At 45.9% G+C, this 23391-nt stretch overlaps 2 long non-coding RNA genes across 6 annotated transcripts in view; one reads left to right on the forward strand and one right to left on the reverse strand.

Annotated features, from left to right (window-relative positions):
* Positions 1-23391, reverse strand: part of LOC105070111 (uncharacterized) — a 71827-nt gene that overhangs the window by 16698 nt on the left and 31738 nt on the right. For 3 of the 5 annotated variants that reach the window (XR_012509569.1, XR_012509570.1, XR_012509568.1), the window contains one exon: positions 13895-14095. This is a non-coding gene — a long non-coding RNA (uncharacterized LOC105070111). Of the gene's footprint in view, positions 1-13894; positions 14096-22706; positions 22893-23391 lie in introns of all 5 variants that reach the window. The other 2 variants (XR_012509571.1, XR_012509567.1) reach the window with 1 other exon arrangement.
* Positions 1389-14042, forward strand: LOC123617245 (uncharacterized). Its single transcript, XR_006725380.2, has 7 exons — positions 1389-3272; positions 3807-3886; positions 6132-6231; positions 6997-7152; positions 10867-11000; positions 11732-11786; positions 13909-14042. It is a non-coding gene; the product is annotated as an uncharacterized LOC123617245 (long non-coding RNA).

Here is a 23391-nt window from a genome sequence, read left to right on the forward strand (position 1 = left end):
AAAGTTAGTAAGCCTATGTTCAGTAATTAATGCTCAATACTTTATTGTATTAGAAATGATCTAGATATTTGAAAATTTTCCACTATTTAACTCAACTTAGCAAAACTCCAAAGCTTCAAGTTACCAAAAAAATTTTGGAAGCCATTTTTAAGTACACATACTATACAAATATAATGCTCAAGAATTCATCTCAAAACCTTTTTATCCAACTTTCATCTATTTGATTTACTTGTTCTTAAGAATGATGAAAACTTCATGAGACATTAGACAGTCAACTATCATCCCAATTTATTTTTCTAGCTGACAAATTTTGTAACAGAAATAACATGAACTTATTTAACTAATAAACCCACAACCTTATTTGACTAACAAACCCAGGTAGTATAAAAGTTGTTTATCTTCATTATATTCCATGCTGATAACTCTGAAGGCATTCCAATTTTAATTAAGCCACAAACTTAAATTTGCTTTAATACTATTTTCTCAAATCACATGAACCTGAAATTAATATGGGTTAGTTTCTATATTTCTGAGAATTTTAGAATACCTGATCCTTAGTGAGTGTTTGCCTTCAAGCCAACTAAAATGAGCTTTTTTACACATTAATTTTGGCATTGTCATCTGAAGTTAGAAATATGTCACACATCTACAACATAGGAATATAGACACACATAAACGTATAGTCAGACACAAAGGCCTCATAGTTATGAATATTTGTGAGGATGTTTCATTTGCCTAATTTCCAAATACTTCTTTTTCTTTTTTAACTTTTGATAAGAAACATCTCTTTAAAGTATGCATTTCAAAGAATATTCTCTCTGAGGTCTGAGAGAATGGGGTGGGGGGTGTGTAGAAATCCACATCACAAAGGCACAGAAAACAAACAAACAAACAAAAAACAAAGGCACAGAAAAAGAACACAAGTTTTCTGTAAGATGGAATTTGGGGGCCATATTTGCTTATTATCAGAGCTTTAGTGTTGTTACTATGTCGATTTAGGTTTTTCCTTTATCTTTTTTGGGGGGAGGGCATGGTAATTAGGTTTATATATTTGTTTGTTTATTTATTTATTTGTTTGTATGTTTAATGGAGGTACTGAGGATCAAACCCAGGACCTTATGCATGCTAAGCATGTGCTCTACCACTGAGCTAGCTATAGCCTCCCCTCTTCTTTATCTTAAGTGCAGGACAATTCAGTTTCCAGTGTCCCAATATCTGCAGGCATTTTGAGATGAAAAGGGAGGTTGTGAGCTTGTAGGGTTTTGAATTACCTCTAGACTTACCTCTCTAGCCTCATAGAGGTTTGCTTGGCAAAGACAGTTGTTTCCAGTTCCTCAAAGAATTGTGTTGTTGCCTAAGCGACATGAGAGGACTGTTACACCCATCCACCTCTCTGTGTTGGAGTGTTATTTCTTTTCCTCTAGGTATATTTAGTTTAGGGGAGAAGGCCTAAAAGAAATCCCCATCAGGGTCTGAATATCATCTATCATCATGAGTTCAGCCTCCCATCTTATTTTTTTCCTCATTTTTATTTAATGGCTAATCTCAGGAGGTAATCCACTTAAAAATTTTTTTCAGGATTCTTCAGGGGTTTAAGAAATTCTTTAACTATGGCCCTTAGTTCAGCCCTTGACCAAGGAGTGAAAGGTATCTGAGGAAGGTCACCTGCAACCTCAAATGGCTTTGAACAGGATGGAAGGGGACAGGGCACAGCCACTCAATGAATGACAGCAATTAAAACCAAAATGGTGGAAGATTCAACTCCTAGTTGGCCTTGAGGATTAAGTTGGTGGGAGGTTTGGCTTCTAGTAGATCTTGAGCGTATCTGCTCATTGTAACATGCCCGCGGCCTCCATGACAGCCCAAGGCAGACCACAATAGGCCAAAGAATGGGTGGTGACCCAATTCCTGAGAATCCCAGCCCCTTCTCCAGGGCCGTTGGAATGGTCCCAACTGTGTGTGAAGCATGTGAAGCTACCAATCCCATAAAAACTGACAACACCACGCCTAATGGCCCTTTTCACTCCCTCCTCTTTGGAGATTGCCCGCACTCTGTCTATGGAGTGTGTACCTACTTTTACTTTAACCTAAGCACCCAATTCCCACACCTCTTCCCTTGTCTTTCTCTTGCCTTACGCTCTATGCAGTATGTATCTCTCTAAATAAATCTACCTTTACTCAACTGTAGCTTGCACTTGAATTCTTTCCTGAATGAAGCCAAGGATCCACACCTGACAGGGCACATCCCAGGGGCTCCACCAAGACCTGGGACACAGCCCTCGTCACGCCCCACATCTGTTTACCTGCATTGGTTTTGTTTTAAAAGCTAATTGTTTAATAGTCTCTTCAGAGTGGAAAGGCATTTCAGACAAAAGATGACTAGAATGAGTACTCAAATAAAGGAGGGTAGAGAAGAGCAGTAGGAATTGTCAATCTTACAGACTTTTGCTTTAGGTACCTCTTATCTTTACTTTTTTCCTTAGCCTTTTACAACAAATCTTTCAGTGAAGCTATTTTGGGAGGCTTCCACATACCAATTAAAATGGATATCCCATTCTGTTTGATTTGGAAGCCCTTGCTTTTAAGTGCACTTCCCAGATGATCTGATCTTATTGGGATAATGGCCATTGTAATTCTAGGCTATAATTTCCCTGAGGGCTAGCAGCAATTTGGTAGGACTCTAGCCACAGATAGGGTTTAACCTACAATTTCTGTGCAGCCATTTCTAGCTGCAAATGTGGTGCAACCCACATTTCTGTCCAGCCCTATTTTGGAGCTCCCAACCTGAAAGTTAGCCAAGTCCCTAGGACATACACAAGCTTAGTAAGATTTCCCCATTTTTGTAGATATCTACAACTTCTAGGACCACAGTTCTTAGACACAAAACAAGCAGGTGTGCCAGAAGATGGCATGCTCTTTGGATGTGGAGATTAATTTGTGTTCCAAGTGTAATTTTTGTCCTGTCATTTTGTTAAGGGAGTCACTAAGGCTAGTCATTATATTTATTTGTATCCATTTTTTAACTTGGTCTTTCCAGAGGTACTAATGAGAACTGTTTAGGATGAGAGCCCTCTAAAATAGTTTTTTCTTTCTTTTAAATAGCGCCAATTCAAATAGCAACTCAAAGCAATAAGCCTTTTTATGGCTTAACCAAGGATGCAAGAGACGTTCTATAAGAGAGTGAAGAAAAGAAAAATGCAGCCCTCACACAATCCAGAAGGTTCACTCTCAAAGATAGTCTAAGAAGTCAAAGGCCTTTTTTGCTACAGCTGGTAAGAACGGTGTGGTGAAAACTGTACCTCCAGTTGCCCAAGAGAAAGTGGGGTGCCCCTAGTTAAAGAACTGCTAATCTGTGACATCAGGCAGGCACTACTGGAAGGGGATTTTTCCAGCACTAACAAAGCAACAAAGGTTGAGAGGACAAAATCCTCATATAGACCAGGACCCTGTATGACAAAATCCCCTGAGAGCTGGTACAGTGGACAAAGAATATTGCGAGGTCAGCTGCAAGCCTAGGTTGTTACCTGAGCTTCTGACCAACTGGCTTATTGGCTCCATAGCATATATGGCCGCCCACTAGGTGCATGGCGGTCCGTGCACCCTCCTGTTGGCAGAGTCCTGAGAGAATATTCTCACTGATCAAAAAGCCAAGCTCTCAGGACATAGATGATGGAGACAAAAGAAAACAATGATCATCTCTGGGAGGAAAGGGGTCAACAGGAAATGAGTATTCATAACAAATTTTTACCAAACTCATTAGCGCCAAGGATTTAATTCCAAAAATATTTTCTCTTGCTAACCTAAAGTTACATAAAGAAAAGGACCCTCACCATGCTCACTTCCATCAGACCCTGCAGGCAGAGAAGAGATCTTCAAGACTGATGTGGTAAGAATTCTTACATTCTGCCAGCTTTTTTTTTTTTCTTTTTAAAGCTTGAAAGTTATTTTTTATTTACTCTCTTCCTCTGTCTCCAACAAAGCCTGTTAACAATTCTCAGGAAATAAAACTAGAACCTGGGTAACAAAATAAAGTCTAATTTTTTTTTTTCCTTTTCCTTTTTGCTTAGTCTAGTGTCACTTGCTCACAGGGTACCGTGTGCAGAGGCCTTGTCCCCAGAGCTTCAGACCAGACTTCCTGGTGCCAGATGGCTGCACCGACACCTCAGCTCAGCGGGGGTTCTAGAACACAAGCTAACACCTCTCCATTCTTTGATCAAAGAATAAAACTTTCCTTTATGTTCTGCCAGCTTTTGATGGCAGTCTTAGGTCTGTCCCAGAAATCCTGGAGCAAGCAGTGTTCACCCAGTGAGGTTTAACCTGCCAAGTATGCCTACTGTTGGGGAGGAAAAGCTTTTCCTCTACCCTTCTATAGTCTTCGGCTGATCTAACAATTAAATTGATATAAGACAGAGTAACAGGAGAAAAACAAACAAACAAAATTTAATAATATGAATACCTCCTATATACATGGGCGACACCCAGGAAAACTGAGCATTCCCAACATGGCGGAAGCCCTCACCTTAAACATCATTCTTAGCTTAGAAGACAAAAGATGTTGAGGGTGGAGAGTTAGTTTTGGGAGGTTACGAGGAAAAGCACAGTAATCAAAGGTAAGATTGTTATGCAGACTTAAGTCTTTGCCTGCTGTACAAGAGTTTCTAGAGGTAAGGTCATCCTTCCTTTCCTAGTACATTGAGGGAGATAACCCTTATACACGGAGATTTCCCTTAAACGTTTGAATGTCTCTTATGAAAGAGTAAATTTGCTCAGTTTTCTGAGCTTTTCCTGTGTCTGCAGTTGCTTAAAAATAATCAGCTTAAAATGATCCTTATGCCAGAGACATTTCGGGGTGGCAAATTCTGCTCCCCTTTAGTAGTGAAGATGAACAGAGGGAGGTAGAGGGTGAGGACGGCTGTGGGGCTGAGTTAGGAGTGAATAAGGGGCCCTCACATTTCAGTGGGATGATTTCCAGGTCCCTGAGTTGTGATACACCCTGCTCACTAGCTTCTCACCCCAACCCTGTGAGATGAACAGGATTCACACTGTCTAACTTAAACATGGAGAGACGGCGGTTTAAGAAAGATGAAACAGCCAAATACGCATGGTTAGCAAGTGGCGCAGACATCGTACTGCCTCTCTCCTAATGAGGTCAGTGGGAAGGAAGCATTGTAGAAACTGCTGGAGAGCAGCTTGACGCAGCAGGGGGGTAGGAATGTTGTGGGAGAATAGGTTCTTGCCTAGCACAAGAAAGCATTCAAGAGCAAGGCATGGTAAAGTGAAAGCAAGTTTATTTAGAGAGATACACACTCTACAGACAGAGTGCAGTTGGTCTCACTCCGAAGGGAAAACAGCTTAGGAGATACACACTCCAAAGGCAGAATGTGGGCCATCTCAGAAAGGTGAGAGGGAGAGAGACAGAGAGGTGTGGAGATATTTAGTTTAAAGTAAAGAAGGCAATAGAGAGCGACCATGAGGTGCAGAGCTGTTAGGTTTTATGGACTCAGTAATTTTGTATACTCGTGAGTAGGGGGGTTATTCCAACTACTTTTGGGAAGGGGAGAGGATTTCCAGGAATCTGCCCCCTCTACCTATTTACTTTTTATGGTCAGCCTAGGAACTGTCACGGCATGTGTGAGTGTGCCTGAGCCCCAAGGTCTACTGATAGTCAAATCTTCTGCCATCTTTGTTCTAACCAGTTTGTCCTGTCCTCAATTGGCTGTGTCATTCCTTCAAGGGTTGTACCTGCCCCCTTCACTCCTGTGTCAGGAAGATCTCTGGCCAACTGGTTGCAGGGAGCAGGGCAGTGGAGGGCCACACTGGGTCTCCTTCATGCCATCCCCACAGTGGTCAGCCTCCTCTCTAGGACTGTCATATCATGCTGGTATTGATACAGGAAAATGTAGGGCACGTGAGAGGATGGTCAAGTCCCAGGTCTCGGTCGAGTCCCTGGGAAGCACCCTGCCAGGTGAAGGTTTCTGGCTTTGCATAGGAAATGAAACTAACAAGATGAAAACTAACAAGATGGCTATTGAGTTGTTCAAGCCTGTATTTCTACTTAAACTGATCTTATGATGAACATGTTCTCCTCCCTGTGCATTCTTTTCTTAGAATAACTTATCCTTTCACCCTAGAGTTCTTTAAAGAAGGTCATGGACTGAACCTCAAGAAAATGGGCAGACCCTCCTCAGGCCCTCCATAACAACAGCAAGCTCTTATCAAGACGAAAAGAAGGTAACATCTTATAAAATAGCCTGATTGTTATCACCTTTTCTATTCCAACCGGTTTTTCTATAAAACTTCAAGACCCCAACCTCAAGAGGGGCTCACAGTCTTAAAGGCATTAGCCTGCTGTGACTCCCTTTGACAGGCAAAGCAATAAAGCTGTTCTTTTCTATCCTCCCAAAACTCTGCCTCTGACTCTCAGTTCGGCTATCAGGGTACAGAGGCCAGTTCTTTGGCAACAGAAAGAATTCAAGAGCAAGTGAGTTATTGAGTGAAAGTAGATTTGTTTACAGAGGTGCACACTAGAGTGTAGGCCATCTCAGAAGGCAAGAGAAAGGCCAAGAGGTGGAGTGGAGGGGGGTGGTTAGAGTATAAGGAGATACACATTCCATAGACAGAGTGCGGGCGGTCTCACAAGGTGAGAGAGAGAGAGAGAGAGACCTCCAGCCACAGTGCACTAGTTTTTATATGCTAACAAGTGAGAGGATTATTCCAACTGCTTTGGGGAAGGGGTTGGGGATTCCCAGCAATTGGGCCACAGCCCTCTTTTTGACCTTTCATGGTAGCCTCAGAACTGTCATGGTGCCTGTGGGTGCCATTCATCATGCTAATACATTACAATGTGTACAGTGTAGTTCAAGGTCCACTGGATGTCCAACCTCCCGCCATCTTTGATCTCCAGGTCTATTGGGAGTTGATTTTTTCGCCATCTTGTGCTAATTGCTGTGTCATTCCTTTAATGGCTGTGTCCTGCCCCCTTCCTTTCTGTCTCAGTATCAGTTCCAGATGGAGAGAAGGAGGCCTCTCTAGCTTTGAAGACTGGGAACAGACACCCACACTGAAAAGCCTCGCTCATCAGATAAGAGAGGATGAAGCAAGCACCTGGGAGAGTACACTGAGATTTATGCCTGTTGGAAGTTTACTGAAATGGTAACCAAGATTGTTATTTTTCTAAAAGGGGGACTAACACAATACATAGATAACTTTAATGAAAATTTGTAAAAAAAAGTCATGGAGCTCAGAGGAAGGAGTGATATCTGAAAGGAAGATCCAGGAACTATCTCATGGAGGAGCCTCCCAGGCTGAGAAAAGGGCATGTGAGAAGCCCTAAAAGGCAGTGAGTGTGTTTAGGGTGAGCAAGAAGTGTGGACTGCCCAGGGGGTGGGGCTCCCAGCAATCCCAGCTTAGCACTACTCAGAGTAGACCCTGAGAATCATCTTATGAAGACACAAATGAATGAATGAATGAATGAATACAAGAACAATGTGGAATGGCTGCAGGATGGTTCTGGTGAGAACTGCCCTGGGCAGGATTCAAATCAGGAAAAGCCTCGCATGCTATGCTAAGGATGGAGGATTTTGTTCAGGAGGAGGCAGGGAACCTCATAAAGCAGGAATGTGTGAGGACCAGATCTAGGGTGTAGAAAGAGATGTTGGGGACAAGTTGGGGCTGGGATAGAATGTCAGGGACAGAGCCTGGCAACAGCAAGTTCAGCTCAGAGGTGCTGCAGTGCCTCAGCAGAGAGACAAGAGGGAGCCTGGATGGAGGGAGAACTTTAGAAGGCTGGAGCCCGCAGGAGCACTGCCTGGCTCCCCTGCCCTCTTCCTCCTCTATTATTCATTACTCTCACTATTTGGATGGACTGATAAGACTGCTGCCTTGGAGAAAATCCCAAACTATCTGACCACAGAGTCACTTTGGAAATGGGGTGATCGCAGAGAGGGAGGAGCTTCCCATGGCTTCCTCCTACCCCACGGGACCTGACAGCCCCCCCACCAGCCCAAAACAGTACCAAGAACTACAGCTTTCTGGGGATCTTGCCAGGACCTCGTGATCCTTGCATTTTATCAGGGACAAAACAGACCAGTGTGGGTGGCTTGGAACCCAGGTCCTCCCAGCCAGCCAAGTGGGTGAAAGCTGGGCAGAGCAGGGAGGTGCCCAGGGAGACAGAGCCTGGAAGGATAGAGCCCATGCCCCCGCGTCCCTACAGAAGCTGGCGAGCAAGGTTTTCCATCTTGTCCTCACAAGGAGTCTCTGACGTCTCCTGTAGACTGGTAGCATCACAGAAGTAGAGACTGGTTAATCAGAGGGAGAGTGAAAGGAAAAAACACCCAACGGGAGCAGTCACTGGGGCAATGAGAGAGAATATGATTCTGACACAGAGCACCTCCCAGGTACAGGACCAGAATCGAAAGTTCTTCCTGGCTACTTCTGTCTCTTCCTTTCTTTGGTTGATAAATATGGCCAACTCACCCCTTATCTTTAAAAAATCTTCACAGTTGTATTTTTCTCAAGCCATCACTCCTTTTTCACAGCCCATTTATTGTTGAATTTTGTGAACAGTCAGTCCTTTCTGGGTCTACTTTCTGTCTTCCATTTATTTCTTGGACTGTTACAATCTTCTCCAATTCTGTTAGCACCGATAGGAATCCCTCCCTTTGGTCTATTAGGTTAGGGTGTGCGAGGGGCTCTCAAACAGTGGATGAAAGCCCTTGGCACAATGTCTTCCCCCTCTTCATCTCATTCCTAAGGTAGACCTTATTACTCCATCTCTGCAAATGAGGACACGGACACTCAGACCCCTGAGAGGCATCTGGTGGGTTGACATGACTTGCCCCTGGCAATGCCACATCCCTTGGCTCTTTGACAATACACAGTCTTGATTCTACTGTTAGATTGCCCCTTCTTTTATCTCCTCCATTTATTTCCCTTCTTCTCCCTTCCCCCTAAATGTTCTTGGTCCTTGGCTATTACTCAATATTTTGTCCTTTAGGGACCACATCTAGGATAACTCTGCATCTCAAACCACATCCACTTACCTCCTATGCATACAAAACTAACTGTCCCACTAACTCAACGTAACTCCCTGAGTCAAGGGACAGGCCTCACCAGATGTGCTCTTTGGGACTATCTAGGTCTAACCTTCCCTGCTTCCGATATAAAACTGAATTTGTCATCTTCCCTTCCAAAAGCCCTTCCTTTTAACATTATCATTTCTATTAACGTTTCCACTCTTCTGCCTGTCACTTCGTCTCAGAATTCTAGAACATCTTCTACTTCTCTTGCCTCCCATCTTTGCAAAAAAGTTGTGTTCGACAGATTCTACCTCCATCAGTGTTTCCTATCAGCCTCTTTTATTCCGATGCCATTGCTACTGCCCTGATTGAGGGTCCCCAACATTCAGCCACTGTGTGCCCTGCTGAAGTGCCATTTTCCTGGGCCCAGCTCTTACTAGGACTTCTGCCCTCATACCTTCCATGATTTCTTGTTGTCCAGTCAATTAAGTAGGGATAGTGTGAGAAAGGAAAGCACACAAATATTAATAGTTTCCCTGAAGACACTGGCTTTGCCTGGAGATCCAACCCAAAAGGCTAAAAAATATATATAGGATGTCATCAAAGAGGACGATAGGGGAGGTGGTGGGGATTCTCTTATCTTTGTGCAAAATCATGGTAGGAACATCCCCTGTCATTCTGATCATGAGACCAACTAGTGACTAAGGAGATGGATGTCCTACTGCAAAAGAGATGCTCCTCATTAGTCTGCAGAGTGAAAGAGGATCAAAAAATAAAAAAGGATGGGCTAAGGGGAGATCACTAAATCCTAGAATACCAAAATAAGAAGCCTCCTGGAGACCTGAAGAGGAGAAGGAACACAACGATACATATAAAGAAAAGGCTGACATTACCTGGTGGGGAACCAGTGTGAGAATGAATGGGTGATGCTCATTTTAGAATCCTTGGAAAACCCAATATGCTTATCTTTGATTCTCACATCAGATAAAACTAACATGCATTTTTTTTTTGAGGGGGGAGGTAACTAGACTGGCATGCATTTTTACAAAGCATTTGGGTCAGGGGAGGACAATGGCATGGACTATGGGCCAGACCCCAGAGAATACTAGTATTACAATGTCCAGATTTTAGCCCAAGCTCTGGCCCCTGTTGGCTATGTGACTTTCCTTGACCAGGTCACTTTATTTCTCTGAGCCTCAGTCAACTCATCTGTAAAATGGAGGTAATACCTATCTCACAGGATTATGAAGGTAAAATCAGACAAATACAATAAAAACTAAAAACACTTGAACAGCCTACACCCAATATAAGGAATGTATTATTCTTACTGTTTTACTGTTATGATATCAGTAGTGCCAGGGTTGTAGTGCTGTGGCCACTGTTTGTTTCTTTGGCTGTCAGTGCTGATAATGAACACTTCTTGAGCATTCCTAAGCCTATGTTAAATCCTTTAAATCCATTATCCATTTTAATCCTCATAATAGTCCTATAAGGACCACTAAGGACATTAAGGCTCAGAGAGGTTAAGTAGCTTGCCCAAGGTCCCACAGTTTATAAGCAGAGAAAGAATTTGTCTGATTCTGTAGCCCACACTCTTTCCACCAAATGGCACTCATCAATGAGAGTAGTGTCTAAATGGTAAGTGGTAAAACCTAAAACCATTCATTCATTCATGCAACAGCTATTGACTGAGTGCCCGTTCATGCCAGGCTCAACCGGAACAAGGCGGCCAAAGTCAGAGGATGGAGCCATCCTCCACTGGGAGGAAGAACTTCACTGGGGACCTTTGGTTCGGCTGTGAAGTTTACTAAGTTCAAGCGCATTTGCTTATTTCATAATGTTTCCATAGTTTTTAGATCTGGAAGGACCTCATCACACCACCAAGATGACGAAGTCCCAGTGGGGATGAAGGACTTGACCAGGGCTGTGTGGCAAATTAAGCGGCAGAACAAGGACTAGAAACTCAAGTTTTCTGAATCAAAGGTCAGAGCTCTTTCATCTGTGATCTATTTGCCGACAACAAACAAGACAAACACACATGGCAAGATCCAACACCACAAAGCTGTCCTCGGCCACCTCTAACTGGAGGCCGAGTGAAGCAGACTGGAGCACTGCAGTGAGAAAAAACAGCAAATGAGGGCTGTATAGGCCTAAGTTCATTGTCCTCACTTTGCATCTTGGGGCTCTCTCCTTCCTTATAAATAAACAAAATGGTTTTGAACAGATAATCTCTAAATTCCCCAAATCACAGAAAATCACAAAAATCTGTGATTCTGCTTTAGAGAGATAGGTTGCTTCCTGGTGAAGGTACCACTTCCCCTGTTTCAAGGTGGCCGACCCAAGGAGGCAGTCGGGGCAGTGTAAGCAGGGGCCATGAGCAGGGGCCAGCCCAGCCCCCGTGCTGGCCACTGAGAGGAATCACCTGCCAGCTTCTGAGTCATCTGGGAGTCCTGTTTAGACTAGCAGCGCTAAGGGCATACACGCCTATAGGAGATGTCTGTCCCAAGACCAAACAGGTTGCCAGCCTCATATCTCCTTATCTCCTTACCTTCTGCCCTAGTCCCTGACAGGAAGGGGAGGTGTCTTCCTTAGAGGCCATTGCTCTGAGCCCCCACATTCAAACCTACACCCTCTCAAGCCCTCAGAGAGATCCCACTTCCACCCAACTCCACCTCTAATTACCTCTGAAGTGTATTTCCTCCCTCCTCCCCAAGGCACTGCCCAAACCCTGGCATCTTCATCTTTCTGCAAGAGTTCTGCAGCCAGCAGGTAAGATCTTTTGTGGTCTGGTGCCTACCTCACTTTCTTGGCCCTTTTCTCTCTTCTAGTCGTCCTGTCCTGCAGCCATGGAAAGTAGTGTGTTCCCCAAGCACAGCCGTGACCTCAGTCCTCCTGGCTTTTGGTCCGTGCTCATCTCCTGGCCAAAGTGCCCTTCCCACCTCTTCTGCCTGCAATTCTTACTTGACCATAAGATTTAGTTCTCGAGTTGCCTCCCTGTGGCTAAGTCAGAAGCTCCCTTCTCTGTGCTCCCAAAGCACTTCTTCTATATAGCATGGAAATTATAAACGCATCTACCTCTATCACCAGACCAATAGGTTCCTGTGGGAAGAGGATTCAGAGTTGAATCCTTAGCGTGGGGCACATGCTACATGCTTGTTAAACATTTGTGAAAATGAAATAAACTATAGTTCAATGAAAAATCAAAACAAAACAATACAAAAACAAATTTTAAAAAAACCTTACTTTTCCTGAAATAAATACATACGTACATACATACATACAATCTGTAAAAGCTGGTGTGTGGGGTGCTGGATTCTGTGAAAACTCCAGGGAGAGCTTTAAGGAGAGATGAAGTCAGAGAAGTGGGACTCACACCAGAGCAGGGGGTGGCCAGCCTGTGGCCCCAGTGCCACGCTGGGCAGCCAGGTCCTCTCTGGAAGTAAGTGAACTGGGGGGAAGCCCCGCCCTTGGCCAGAAGACATTCCAGTGCAACCACTCCATTGCTTGCTGTGTGCCCCTGGACAAGTCATTTCTTTTTTTCATTAAGCATTTCTCAGCGTGGTGGTGGCTTTGGAGTGTGTCACATTAGCTAAGCTGAATGAACTACCTTTTCCAGAACTCCCCTCCCTGTGGGGTTCTGGGGTGGGGTGGCCACAGAGAGAAATGTGTGCAAGACTTGGAGAATGCAGGGGAAGCGTGGCCCTTTTATGCTCTGAAGGTGGAGCAGGGCAGATGCGGGCAGCTCATGCCCGCTTGCTGGTGTGGGGCGGCCGCTGGGCCCACAGCTCCTCCAGCTCCTCGGCCAGGTATGTGCAGCTCTGGGGTGCGGGGCCCTAGCTTGTCCTAGAGATTGCCAGTGGTGAGAGCCATTCCAGTCTGTCCCTCGTCTCCCCCAGTCCGTGTCTACCTTCCCTACCGAGCTTGCCCTGCTGAGCCACAAAGACAACACCTTACACAGACCACAGAAACAGCCCCACCAGCGCAGGAGCCCTGACCCCGAGGACAAACCCCTGACTCTCCGTGGCTCATAGGGGTTCTGCTTCTCGGCTTGAACCCTGCCAGATACTCTGTGACAGGCAACATCCTAGGCGCAGGAGATAGGAAAATAAATGTGAGCCCTCTTCTGGGTCTCGGATTCTCTATCTGTACAACGGGAGGAGGGGTACTTAAATAATTTTTAGGATTGCAACTGCTCTCCCAATTGTCTGATCAGCTTAGCACACGGAACCACACACTGCACACCCTACGGGCTTTGGGAGCCGTTCCCCTGGACAGGGCTCCATGGGTTGAGAAATCCTCCAGGAGCCAGGCTTCATGATGTTAAGGCTGTGTCTGCCTGGGGCTAAAAGGGAGACCTTTGGGATCTATCACTTCGCTCAGCCAATTAACCACAAGTTATTTTTTCCTTTCATCCTGTGATCAAAGATCCTCCCCGCAGTGGGTGGGAGGTGGGAGGCACAGTCTCTACGCTGTGCTTTTCAAACTATCAGTGGTGAAGGACTAGCTTTTTTATTTTTATTTTTATTTATGTATTTATTTTTTGTGGCAGGAGATAATTAGGCTTATTTATTTTTATTTTATTTATTTTTAATGGGAGTGCTGGGGAACCCAGGACCTTGTACATACCAAGCATGCGCTCTACCACTAAGCTATACTCCCCTGCAAGGACTAGCTCTTTTTAAAAAACTTCCAGTCTACCACAGATCCATGCTTTCATAAAATACAATAAAAATAAATGAAAGCAAAACAAAACAAAACAAAACAAAACAAAACCCCAATATCCAAGACCAGAATTATTAAGAGTTCATAGGTACAAAATTCCTCCATCAAATTGTTATAAACATTTCTAGATGCTCACTGTCACTTTCTGTACTTACCTCGGCATGTGCAGGCAGCAAGCCGCTCACGCATGGTGCGCCCATCTGAAGGTAACAGAGGTGCACAGCCAGCTCCTCAGTGTGGACGAACTTGGGGAAGCTCCTTGTTCTCCTCATGTGGAACAAAGAAAGGTGGCCTGGGAACCACTCACTCTGTAACCTTGCTTCTGGCTGGACCCCGTCCAATCTCAGGTTTCTTTTCTGTAAGAACCACAAGTGCAGACTGTGAACTCTCCACCGGGAGTGAAGACCATCTGAGCCACAGCTGGGATTTGGCTGTGGCTGCTAGTCTGTAGTTGATAAAAGGGCTTGTCAAGGGGCACGTTTCAGGAGGCTGGGAGGCAGGCATGAAGCTGGAGAGACAGTGGTGTCTTGCCCAGATCTGCCTCATTTGGCTGAAGGATATTTTCACGGGATCTCTCTGGGATGAAGGGAGCACATGCTGCCACCGGCCTGGAGGCACAGAAGGTGCGGAGAGGAGAAGGCACTTGAGACATCAGCCAGGTTTGGGGCGGCCAGGTTTGCAGGGGGTGCAGTGTGTTTAGCTCCTCAAAGTCCCTGCTATTGGGAGTGTGTGAGGGTGACCTCGTGAAGCACAAGGTCTTCTGCAGCATTAGCTAAGCAGGGGCAGCTGCAAGGCAAGTTCTTTCAGGAAGTAAAAGTGGACATGTTGGAGAGACATATGAGATATTCTCTGGGGCCCCATAATAAGTGGGGAGACTTTGATCTCCAGCTTGCGTTCTCAGCTGGACAGAATCACCCCCAAGGGGACAAAAACTGATTCTCAGGGGGTGAAAAAAATCTTGCTCTTTCTGTATATAAACACAGATATACATACAGTAAGTAAATAGACAACTATGGTATTAAACTTTTTTTCCCACTTTTAAATTGTTTTTTGTTGTATCTTTTCCTATTTTTCTTTTTTTTTTTTTGTATTAAACTTTTAAGAGGGGTTATGATTGTGGAGAGAAATGTCTAAAATGGTTCCTTAGGGGCAGGAGAATGAAAAAGGTTTACTCACAGTAACCTAGAGGGCCTGAAGTCCTGCCATTATGTATATAGATGCAATAAGCCAGTGGAATTCACTCACATCCAGGTTATCAGAAACAACAAACCCCAAATTCCTGAATATCCCACAAACAGGGACATCAAAGAAGTCTTCAGCATTCCCATACCCACTGCTTTTCAGCACTAGGCGAGCCTCTTGCAAAGCACTGACTTGTCCGCTTGTCACTTCTCGGCTCACTGGGACCTCCAAGCTGTCATAAGAAGCTGCTAGCTCATCTCAGGCACTGCATGAGAGAGTTTAGGAGGTCTGGTGCAGCCTGGTTAGGTCTAACGAGCCAAGTCTCTGCTTTTATACCAGATTCTGCATGGTGGTTCCAGACACATTAACTGAATGGGGAGCTCTTCCCCCCTCACTCCCAGATCCTGCCCCACGCAGAGTCTGTCTGCAGCAGCAGCACCTTCAGACTTCCTCTCCCTCCCCCACAGAACCCCCCACAGAGTGCTGTCTCCCAGCTCCCGCTGGCTCCGGCCCCGCTCCACTCAGCTTGAGCCATCTAAGACGTGCACTGGACCCTGTCACTCTGCTGCTTGAAACCTTTCCCATTGTACTTAGATAGTCCAAACCCCTCACTTCATGACTGTTTTCTGATTTTGAAAAGTCAAGTTCTTTCTTGTTTCATGACCTTTGCCTGAACTGCTGGCTTTGCCCCGAGATGTTCTTCCTCTCCCCCTGCCCATGTCCAGCTCCAAAGTTCTCCCTTGGAGCAGTTTTCTCCGTCTCCCAGCCATACCTTAGCCTCTACCACCCTGTTTTCTTTCCTTCGTAGCAATTGTCTCACTTTGTTTACTGGTTTGTCGACTTTCTTCCCACTAGATTGGAAACTTCCTGAGGGCAGGGACCAGGCCTTTTTGCCTCCTACTGTGTACTCCACCCCTAGCTGAACGCCCAGCACATAGTAGGCTTCAGTGGCTATTTGCTGAGTGAGTGAAAGCATGCACATGCCAACACCATGTTGTGAGAAGGAGCAGGCTGCAGTGATTTCACATGTAAATGGTCCTGAACTGGAAGACTGTCTCTCCCAGCGCCTTTCCCCCACACTCAAGCCCAGCACTGCCATTAAGGATCCCCATGGGGAGGTAACAAGAAAGGACTGAAGCCAGAGAGCCCAGTACTCTCCAGGGGATACTACCTGAGCGACCCTGGGGGACATCACGTTGTTAACCGTCCACAAAGCTTATTGATAATTAACCCAAGAGAGAAGTTTCAAACTCTTACCTCCTCCCCAGGATACTTGGTCAATGAGCTGGTAGGAAGGGTGATTCCTTCTCTGCCTGCTCCAGTGAAAATGCCCCCAAGCTGGATAGGAGGGAAGAGGGGGCTGGATAACCATGCCTACAGCACTGGCAATGTTAGCAACCTCCATGCGCTACAGTGTCCTCTTTACTTTTCAAGGCACTGGGTGACTTCCATCCAATCTCCGTGGAGAATGTCCCCCCAGCCTGATTCAGCCATGCTAATTCATTGTGCTATTAGTAACAGCCATGGGTGTCTATTTTCAAAGATTTTCCTGTCTTTGGTCTCCCTGATTCAGCCAACTTAATGCTATGATGAGCCCAACTGATCAGCTCTGCTGTGCTCTGGGGAAGAAAGTAGAAAGACTATCCGTTAACTAGTGTAGGCTGGAACTCTGCCAGTGCCTCCCATGTGTTATCTCACAGGTGAGGCACCACCTGTGAGGCAGGTTTTATTATTTCCATTTTATAGAAGAGGAAATATAGACTCAGGGACAATAAAAATGTACTCCAAACCACAAAGATACTAACTGAAAACACATTAAGAGGTCTTCATCAGGACAGGTTGTATTGTTAAGTCCTAAGTATATGTGATAAAAGATTTATATTTGGATTAAATTTAGACACCACTATGTAATCCATGATCAGACGAGATTTCACTAGAGAGGAGTCAATGTTAATAAAGTCAAGTAACATCTTTTTATCAGCCAGCAAATGCGCAATGGGGGTGGGCCTCTGCCAGGGGCCAATGAGATTAGAGGACTTTTCGGTGGCATGAATGAAAGCTGGGCGGCCTGAGTTCAGGCCCAGTCTTGTTTTTCACACATAGTGTGCCTTTAGGCCAGCTCCTCACCTCTCTGGACCTCAGTTTCCCCAGTAATAAAACAAAGAGGTAGAACAATATATCACTTAAAAAGTCCCTTCTAGCTCGAGTGTCCTATGAGTGAATCATTCATACCTGGACACACCAGCTTCTTTCCTGAATTCTTTTCTAACCAGTGTTATCATATTTCCTGGCTCCAAGTCACAAAAGCTCAAGATCCCCATTGTCCTGTCACCCCCGACCAATATTCTTTCTTTCATGATATTCAGATTTCAGGCATTCCCATCCATCCTTGCCACCCCTATCCTGCTGCAAGTTACAGTCGCTTTCCGACTAGTCTTTCCTTTAGCCTTGGTTCGTCTGTTCCAGCCTAAGGATGCTACCAGACTGATCTTAAGAGGCCATAAAACTGATCTCTCTGCTGTAAACCTTCAATGACTCCTTTGATGCTACAGCCTCTCAAGTTCCAAGGGCTGGACCCAACTCATGTCCTTGCCTCTCAACTAATCCTGTGGACACATAACATCTTGTGACATCTCCTTTTCTATAAAATACACAGAGTGGATAAGGTCCTGCTCAAAAATGCCCTAATTCTGCTAGAGCCAGAAGGATTTTTCTGCTGCCTCTGGTGTTTTCCAGCCCCCGGGCTGCCTACTGTCCATATGTCTCATGAATCACCGTAGGTCTGGCTGGTGGAGAGAGTGGGAGGTCTAGGGCCACGATCTGTGCTCATTCTATGACACTGGGTGTGATATTTCACTCCCCTGAGCCTGTTCTGCATCTGCAGGAAAGGGAAAGTCATTCTTTTCCTGCTCCCTTACAGATTTGTTGAGAAGATGAAATGGAGGAATGACTCCAAAAACAACCTTTCTTTCCTTCCTTCCTTCCTTCCTTCCTTCCTTGAATAACAATCTTATGTTCGAGGCACTTTCCTAGGCATTGGATATCATGGTAAACCAGACAGATTCAATCCCTACCCTCAGGGAGGACCTTACACTGTAGACCAGTGTTGTCCAATAGTACTTTCTGGATTGATGGAGATACAGTAGCTGCTGATCACATGTGGCGACTGAGCACCTGAAATGTAACTAATGTGACCAAGGATCTGACTCTTCAATTTTATTTAATTTTAACTCATTCAAATTTAAATAACTGCATAGGATTACTGTCCTGGGCTGTGCAGATCTAGACGTCTAGGGGTAAGGAAGACATCAAAAGTAAATTAATGATTTTTCAAAAAGTTAAACATAGAAGTCCCATATGACCCAGCAATTCACTCCCAGGTATATGCCCAAAAGACAGGTATTCAAACAAATACTTGCACAAGAATGTTCATAGTAGCAAAAGGTGGAAACAACCCAAATGTCCACGAATGGAGAATGCAGCATGTCCATATGATGGGATAGTATTCAGGTACGAAGAGGAATGAAGTACTGACGCATGCTGCCAAGCAGATGAACCTCGAAAGCATTATGCTAAGTGAAAGAAGCCAGACCCAGAGGCCACATATAGTATGATTCTGTGTATATGAAATGGCCAGAAAAGGAACTGTATAGCGCCAGAAAGCAGACTAATGGTTGCCAGGGGCTGAAGGAAGGGGAGTCCCCCCAGGGAATGACTGCTTAATGGGTATGGGGGTTCCTTTTGGGATGATGACACTGTTTGGAACTAGATGGAAGTGATGGTTGTACAACATTGTACATGTTCTAAATGACATTAAATTGTATACTTTAAAATGATTAATGTCAGGGAACAATATTCAGTAACTTGTAATAGTCTACAATGAAAAAAATATGAAAAGGAATATATATATATGTGTATAACTGAATCACTATGCTGTGTACCACAAATTAACACAACATTGTAAACCAACTATATTTAGATTTTTAAAAAATGGTTAATTGCATGTTATGTGAACTTCACCTCAATATAAATACATAAGTAAACCTAAATGAATGCATATTGTGATCAGTATTATAAAGGAAAAAACAGGATGCAGTGGTAGAGAATACAGGAGAGCAGGTTGATCAGGAAGGGGATTCAAGTGAGACCAGATGGTGACAAAGGTTTCTGAGAGGAGTGGGGAGCAGAGGGCTCTAGAGAGAGGCAGTGGTGGCAGGACTGCCTGATGGGGAGGGAGCTTGGCAGATGGGAGCTGGAAGGAAGCCAGATTGGGGGTACCACAGCCCACCCTCGGTGGGGCTGGCAAGGTAGGCAGGGCGCTCTCCTCTCCTTGCTTCTTTATTCCTTATTGCCTAGACTTTGGAGAGTGTGTCCTAAAGGGCCTCCTCTTTCCTATTCTTCTCCCAGACAAGCCTCTGGCCCTCCAACCCCTAGACACTCCCCATTGGATGGTCCTGCCCCTTTCCTCTCCAAGCACCATCTTCCCTGAAGAGCAATGAAGTCCCCAGTGCTGAAGATCCTTCCCTGCAAATTCTTCAGCCTGAGAGTCCCCTGAAAATCTGTGACTCTCTGCTCAGCTCACTTACGCTGGCCTCATGGAAGGAAAAGTGAGCCGAGGCCTTGGAATCAACTAAAAGGGATGTCCAGGTCCCTGGTTTGCGTGCCTCCCTTGATGGAGGTAGAGAAGGCTCAGAAGTAGCAGAGTTGGAGGAAAGCACGAGCTCCAGGTTTGAAGGTCCTGCACACATGCCTTCCTTACTTTCCAGGTGCTGCCCAGTGCTCCATGTGGAGAGCCGGCAGGAGCTAAAGCCCAGGACTACTGGCAGGGGTGCCAGGCAGAGGTGGTAGAACATGACTGTCAACAAGCTAGCAAGAAGGGCAGTGGTGTTCCCAGCCATCTGGACGGTGCTTCACACTTCGCAACACACTCCATTGATTCCCATTTGATTTTCACAATCACCTGTGGGTGATTCCGCCTCACTTTACAAGATAAGCCCCAGAAACTGACTGCTTCAAGGTCATCCAGCGAGGGTTAGAACCCAGGTCTCCAGACTCCCCGACCCCAAGATCTACCTGTTACCTATTCTCTGATGCCTCCTGGTGACCTCCCAAAGAGAAAAGCCCTGCTCTCTTAAAGAGCATTTGCCACTATTGCTAGGGTGGTGGAAGGGCAGGAGGAATGAACTTCTTCAGTTCTGGGAGTTCCCTAGATGAACAAGACTGTCTCTGGCCTTGTAAAGATAAGATGTCAAAGTCCTCTGCACATAGATGCTTCCTGAATTGCTCTTTCTGAGACAACAGCCAGTGTTTGGCTGGGCTGCCTCCGGCCCCACCTGACATGCTCCTGCGTCCGAGATGCCCACCAACGGTCTCGACAAGGCCAGTGGTACTTGATTCTGCCCAGAGGCTCAGGGACTGCTGTAGATCTGGACCGTTTCCTGCAACTTGTATTGCAAAGCTGCAGCCAAAGCAAGCAGATGGGTTCGCCCAAGTTTGCTGGGGTACAGCAAGTCAACAGCAAAATGATGCCATGAAATAGACACAATCTTTGACCTGAGCTATTCCAGGCTTAGCTTGGGTTCCCTGGAACGGACTCTGCAGCTGGGACTTTATCCCTGCCCGTACCTGGCACAGAAATTGCCAGCCTGGAAAGAGCACTGCCACTGTTTGCTTGTCTGAATGTTAACTAAATTTACCTAATAGGATCAGAGATGAGAGGTCGTGGGTTCATTTGGTAAGAGGCTGTAGATCCCTCTGTGGGCCACATAGCCTCCAGGAAAGAGTGTTCACCCTCTCCCCAACCCTAACTTATGCAGACTCTCAGCCAGAGTTGAGTTCAGTGGGGGGGGGGGGGTCATTTTGACAACACACTTAGGCACTAATTTGCTGTGTGACCTTAAGCAAGCTCTTCCCTCCGAGAACCTCTAGAAACTTATCTGAGCAATAAGGTCCCTAAGATCCTCTTTGCCTCTGCAGTCCTTCACATGGAGTTTCAGGGCACTTAGCGTGGTACCATCCACCAGGCTTGGACACCTGGGAAGTATGTTGACATCCCACATCCTGCAGGAACGTGGTGCCCAGGCCCCAGCATTCACACCTCTGTCTCCTTCTACAGGACACCCCTGGTAGGGGAGCAGGCATGCTACTGATGGCCCGGAGGACCCAAACCAGGTGGACTTGGCCAGAGTAACCTGGGCATCATGAGCACACACAGAGCTCATCCTGAGGCTTAGGGATCCACATGCGAGGGGCAGTCACTAACAAACACCGTCACTACGTTATCTCACTGATAACCCCATCAAAGCCGTTTTGGGGGTGTTATTGTATCTATTTTGATCACATGAAGAATTAGAGATGAATAGAAGTGTGAACTAAGCAGAGTAAGATCACACAGCTAGCGCTTCGGAGACCTAAATCTACAGCTTAGCTCTTTATCTCCTCAGTGCTCCTTATCTGTCCCCACAGCCAACAACATCTGTGCTGGCACCCATCCTGGGCTGGCTACACTGGGAATCAAGGCCTCGCTTCAAGAGATGCTGATGCAAGAATCCCGGCTTCCTGTGCCCCCAGGGGGAAGGAAGAAGCTGGGTTGAGTCACAGAGGCCTTTGAGTAGTGGGATCAACTCCCTCATTAGCTCAGGCTCATGCCACAGATCTCCCCACAGCTGGCCCTTCACCTGATCTGATTGGCTGCCCGTTCCAGGGCCAAGGCCCAGTGGGAGCAGCTGGATGTAGCTACCACACTTGCCAGGAACCCCCACGGGTGCAGCTGAGAAGGACTCCAGGAGGGCAGTGGCCTCATCCGAGAATGAGGAGAGAGGGCATGGAAAGAGAGCAGTTGATGTCACCTGATGCTACGGGTGCTGGGCCTGGGCTCTGTGAGGCTACATTCTGAGACCCTGCGCAGCCAGAATGGAATCAGGACGTCCCAAAATTCCCACGGACACAACGCTTCCTTTATGCTCAGTCTCACTGACTCCACCTCCTCCTGCCTGCAAACGGCTGGCAAGTGCACTGGAGTGTCAGTGTGACAACAACAAGGGAAGGATGGCTGTGCCCATCAGGAGTCCTCACAGTCCAGTGAAGAAGATAAAAGGCTGTCGTTTCCAGCACAATGTGATAGCACCACGGAGCTGCGGGAGCTTGAGAAGGTCCGCTCTCAGAGGAGGGCAGGAGGCTTCGGGTGAGGTGACATCTGAGCTGGCTCTTTGAGGAAGTGGATGGTTTTGTCAGCTGGAAAGGTGGGAGGGAAGAGGGCACTCTAGGCAGAGAGCATGTCGTGAGCAAGGCACAGAAAATTTCGCAAGGCCTCAAAACTACCCACAGATAGATAGAGGCCTGATGGAGGGAAAACATCTCGTTAGAAATCATTTCACACAGTGGGAGGGTAGAGCTCAGTGGTAGAGCATGTGCTTAGCATGCAGGAGGTCCTGGGTTCAATCCCCAGAACTTCCATTAAAATTAAGTAAAAATAGATAAATAAACAAACCTACTTACCTCCCCTCCATCTGAAAAAAAAAAAAAAAAAAAAAAAGAAATCACTTCACACATCCAAGGGTCATAGCCTGAGCATTGACTACATGGAAAGCTCTACAGTGGGTGCTGGGGACGGAGATTAAAGAACAAATTAGCTTCTGCCCTGAAGGACAATCGGTCTGTCAGGGGAATAAGGGGAATACAAGTAACTGAAGATTATGAAGTTTTATCTATAGGTGGAAAGTTCCAGATGACCTGGCCCAATTTCCTCTGTTTAAACATGGAGAAACAATATGTGGACTGACTCACCCAAGACAAGAAGCCAGCTAGGGAGAGAGCCTGGAGTAAACTTGGATTTTCAGATTCCCGTTCCATGCTCCTTCCCCTGCACTGGGTGTGACACACAGACACCCAACACAAATGTTGGCAAGGTTGTGGAGAAGCTGAAATCCTTGTGGGTGCCATTGCTGTGGGAAATAGTATGGCAATTCTCCCCTGACCCCGCAAAAAAAAAAAAAAAGTGAAAATAGAATTACCATATGACCCAGAAATTCCATTTCTGGGTTTGTATCAAAAAAGAAAAAATGGAAAGAAAGCAGGGAGCAGGGTCATGAAGATATATTTTACATCCACATTCATAACAGCATTATTCACAATAGCTAACACATGAGAGAACCTAAGTGTCCACAGGCAGATGGATGGATAAACAAATGTGGTAGATACACACAACGGAATATTACTTAGCCTTAAAAAGGGAGGAAATCTTGGAGGCGGCACCATTTGAGAAGGGCTCGAAGGTTGAGAAAACTGGTGGGCATGAGAGTGGGTGCAAATCAGGGAAAGGCTGGACAAGTGGCTTGGGGCTGGAACTAGCAGGCCCGGCTGAGAATGTGCGCCAGTGGACAATGGCTCAGGGATCTCTGACCCCACCCCAAGGCCTCATATGGTCTCCTGCCCCAGTCAGCCTCCATCAGGGCTGATGCTGGAAGGAGAG

This window comes from Camelus bactrianus, chromosome 10 (genome assembly GCF_048773025.1).
Source record: "Camelus bactrianus isolate YW-2024 breed Bactrian camel chromosome 10, ASM4877302v1, whole genome shotgun sequence".
NCBI classification, from domain to species: domain Eukaryota; kingdom Metazoa; phylum Chordata; class Mammalia; order Artiodactyla; family Camelidae; genus Camelus; species Camelus bactrianus.